Here is a 4,836-nt window from a genome sequence, read left to right as displayed (position 1 = left end):
TAAATGTTGACTCCTTGGGCCACAAAGGAATGACCTATGGAGAGGGGAGGAGATACTTTGGGCAAAGGAACTTGAAAATGCGAACGTTTGAATCAGACCACAGAGCATTACCACCTGGAACCACTCTGTCTTTCCCTGAAAACTTTCCTGAACCCTCCTGAAACTTCTCAGGCTCTCAGAGCTCACCCACAATGGACACCCACTGTGCTTAGTGACCAGCTTTGAGTCACCGTTTAGTGTTTCCCACTTCAGCCCAAGGGACTCCCTTTACTATTTCTTGTAGGACAGTTGACAACAAACTATCTCAATTTTTGTTTATCAGGGAATGTCTTAATTTCTCCTTCATTTTTAAAGTATAGTTTAGCCAGATATAGAACTCTTGGTTGACAGGGTTTCTTAAATGTCCACATTCTGAACAGGGCATCCCACTGCCTCCCGACTTTGATGGTTTTGACCAGAAATCAGTTACTAACCATGTTGAGGATCACTTCCATCTGTCTTGCTGCTTTAAAGAGTATCTCTGTTTTGACTTTCAATAGTTTGATTCTGAAAAACTTGATTCTGACTGGTTTTGCCAGGTTTTTCATTGCTTTTAAGGAGGGGTGGATTTGGGGGGTTCCCAACTCTGCCATTTTCAGAGATGTCTCACGTGATGTCTGGATGACAAATGGTGATACACACCCTCTAATTAAGTTAGGCTGCAGAGGACAGAGAGGCATGTGATGTCAAAGCAACTTTATTTCAAGCGTCAACAAGAATTTTCTCTTCTCGCAATTCTCAAACGTACTCAAATCATATTTACATAACACTGTAAGAGAAAATGAGAAGTCTAAGCATAATGAGAACTTTAAAACTCAGTAACGTGCTCCTCAGGAGAGATGTAACCATAGAAAAAGACAACCGCCTGCAAAAGATTAACTGTGAACATATCTCTGGCCTGGACTTCGAAAAGCAGAATTATAATCTTCGATCTGGAAGTTAATTTAGCGGGCACGGGCTATAGCATCTCTGCAAGGAACAATGTCCTAGACTCACGGGCTCCCGGACTGGAGAACTCACCTCCCCTTCACTGCCCTGGGGAAACCCTGGTGTCATGGTTACCAAAGGGGTAGGAGCGAAGAAAAGAGTGTTAGCCACCGGCATATAGGGTGTCAAGGGTGGGAGGTATGGACAGAGATTCCCTTCTCTCTTGTCTTATCATTGCATCTGAGAGGGTCCTGGATGAGCATAGGGATGGTTCTGAGTTCACCCAGATGCTGTGCTGGATCACAAGCTTGGGGATGCAGGACAGAAGAGCAGGCAAATCACATCTGGACAACTGCAAGGTGGGGGCGGGGAGTGCAGAGCCATGGCAGGTCAGGCCCTGGTCATCGAGGAGGATGTCATAGACTGAATGTGTGCGCCCGTCTGCAAACTGATTTGTTGACCCCTAATCCCCAATGTGCTGGTGTCAGGAGGTGGGGCATTCGGGAGATGGCGAGGTCATGAGAATGAACCTCTTATATATGGGATTAGCATCCTTGTGAAAGAGGCTCCAAGGAGTTCCCTTGCCCCTTCTGCCGTGTGAGGACAAGGCAAGAAGGCAGTAGTCGTGAGCCGGGAAGCGGGTCCTCATCAGACACCAAATCTACCAGTGACTCGATCTTGGACTCCCATCCTTTAGAACGATGCGAAATGAATTTTTGTTGCATAGAAGCCACCCAGTCTGTGGTATTTTATTACGGTGACCTGAATGACCTAAGAGAATAACTGACCCAAAGAACCTGCAAAGTCCTGGGAGACCCCGATGATAATTGTCGAGAGGAGTGAAATGTTGTGATGTCAGAGAAATGGAACAGAGACGGTCCCTTGCTGCAGGGCAGCCTCGTGGAAGGATGTGCCTAGATACACTATGTCACCTCCCGTGTCTCACGCCTAAGTATTTGCAGGAGCTCATTAGCACTGGAAGTTTTCCCAGTTTTTAATGAAATTTTACAATGTCATAAAGTAGTACCTATACCTAAGGAAAAATGCTCATTGGAATATGCATTTTAAAATGGTTTTTATTGAGGACAATTTTCTTTTAACTACCAAGACTATTAACTTTTATAATATTTTTTGCATAAATGACCCACTGATGTTATTTATACCACATATAATTACAGTAATTTTTCTGTGTTTGTTGTAAAAATTGTCTTGACAATGGAAATGGTGCCTAGGAACCAAGATCTTTCTCCTGTATTTTAGGGAAAATCATATCAAATTTGTGTATGTGACCCAAAAGAAAATATGGAGTGTCTTCTTGCTAAATAAAATAATTAACATTTCTCAAGGACAAAGGAAAATGAAGGCTCCATGCAACCCTCCCAGATTTGGCCATAAGGATTTACTACAGAAAAACAATATTGAAAAGCATTATTGGCCTCAGGATAGATTTCACTTTAGTGTCCCACAAAATTATACTTATGACAAGACAGTGCAAAGGAAACATGACGGAATGGGGAGACTAAACTGGATGACTCTGAGGGCCATGCTTGGACATTTAAAAGCTCTTGACCGTGGCCAAGGCTCTCATTTTAGGGATACAAACAAGTTCCATAATTTGATGCAGGGAGCTCTGAAGTTTCTCCAATGATCAAGTTAAGTCTGAAAGGTCCTTGTCAGTGGAATTGTATCTCACTCTGTGGACTGCATGTAAATGCATGTACATCGTACTGGGATTAATAAAATATAAACCATTGAAATGTACAACTGATTCACTGTAGCATTTTTTCATTTTGTCTTTTGCGTGTTTATCTTGTATCCTGTGACCTTGCTGACATCACTCATTAGTTCAAATAGTTTCTGGTAGATTCTTTGGGATTTTCCTAGGTAGACAATCATATCAGCTGCAAATACAGTTTGATCCTTTCTGATGTTATGCCTTTTTTTGCTTTTATTTCAGTGGCTAGAATTGTTATGCTATGTTGAATAAGAACAGATACCCTTGTGTTTCTCCTGATTTGATGGGGAAAGCATTCAGTCTTTCACTATTAAGTATGAGGGAAGCTGTAAGGTTTCATGTAAATATTATTTACCACGTTGAGGAAGTTACCCTCTGTTCTTAGTTTGCTGAGAATTTTTAATTATAAATGGGTGTTAGATTTTGTCATATGCTTTTTCTATGTCAGGTATGATCCTGTGATTTTTTTTTTTTACTTAGCCTGCTAATATGATAGATTACGGTGACTGATTTTTGAGTGCTGATCCAGCCTTGCATTTCTGGAATAAACCTTACTTGGTCATGGTGTATAATTCCTTTTAAACATTGCTGGATATTTGCCTATATTTTGTTGAGGATTGTGTGTCTATGTTCATGAGAGATATTAGTCTGTAGCTTTTTCTCTCCCTTTTTTTTTCACTTTGCCTTTTCTCTATCAATATATATTAAAAACACAATTGGTCTTACAGTAACTAAGTCTGGTAGTTGTTTGTTTCAAAAATCCTTACACTCCAAAATGTTGGAAGTCACCGGATAGGAAAGTATGAATATCCTTCTCAGTTCTGTGGAATCTTAATTCAATTTGTGAAGAATACTCAGGCATCAGAGAGTGATGAAAACACCCATCCATGTGAAAATACCAGGCATCAATAATTTTAAAAGGCAAGTGGGCATCCAAAGGGGAAAAAAAGCTAGTTATCTAAAATGGGGAAAATCACTTTACTTTCCAACTTGTTCACAGTATGATCAAAATTCTGAGCTGCATCTAAAGATACACATGAAAATTAAGTCCAATGAAATAATTTCATATCTGACTCTTTTCCTGGGTATTAAAGTCGACAGATGAATCTTTTACAACATGTAATAACTCAGGAATACAGCACCTTTGAGATCTGTTGAGGAACAAACTATTACTTGACAAGATGAATCCGCATAAAGAGCTCATAAGAGAGCTTACAAAAACCCTACTGATAAACAATATATCAACTGAAATACAGAATTAAGATTTTTAAAAAAGCATTTTCTATGAGAAAAAAACTCAGATACTATCTAAAGTCAAGTGTACTTACAAAGTTAGCTCCAATTCCCGTTAACGTGACATAATCTTTGTTTTTAACTTACAGCGATCAACCGTTTAAAATTTCTTCCTATTCCACTTTATTTTACACGTTGCAAATTAAATCAATGTTAAAGTCAATAAATGTATTCATAAATAGTATGCATATTATGATCTAATTTTTCTGAGATTCCTTCTCCCTCCCTCCACCCCTTCTTTTCATCCTTTGTTCTTATGTATACTCATTGTACACACTTAGAAGATGTTAATGATGGTTCTTTAGTCTTTATAATTTCTTGTAGTAATCTTGTCTCATTTCTACAAAAACAATAGACATGTATTCTTTTTGAAAACAGAGAAAGGGGGGGTGGCGCCTGGGTGGTTCAGTCAGCTCTTGATTTCGGCTCAGGTCATGATCTCACAGTACATGAGTTCAAGCCTCACGTCAGGCTCCATGCTGGCAGCATGGATCCTTCTTGGGATTCTCTCTCTCTTCTTTCTCTCTCTCCCTCTCTCTCTCTTTCTCTCTGGCCCTCCCCCCTCCAAATGAAAAAAAATAATAAACTTAAAAAAAGAGAGAGAAAGGGAAAGAGAAGAAGAGGAAAGAAAGACAAAAGGATGAGGGAAAGAGGGAAAAAAACATTTACCCACGTATTTGTCAGTTTTCCAACATGATTCCCCTGTATTCTCCACGGCAGGTCTCCATAAGAATGAAACTAATATAATTCGACAACGTTGTATTATGTTCCTGTACTTATAGAAATGACTTATAAAACAGTGCAATTACTTTGTGTGAAAATAGCATACTCGTAAGTAAGAA

The sequence above is a fragment of the Leopardus geoffroyi genome, chromosome D3 (assembly GCF_018350155.1).
Source record: "Leopardus geoffroyi isolate Oge1 chromosome D3, O.geoffroyi_Oge1_pat1.0, whole genome shotgun sequence".
NCBI lineage: Eukaryota > Metazoa > Chordata > Mammalia > Carnivora > Felidae > Leopardus > Leopardus geoffroyi.
The sequence above is the reverse complement of the archived record's forward strand: the minus strand, read 5'-3'. Positions refer to the sequence as shown.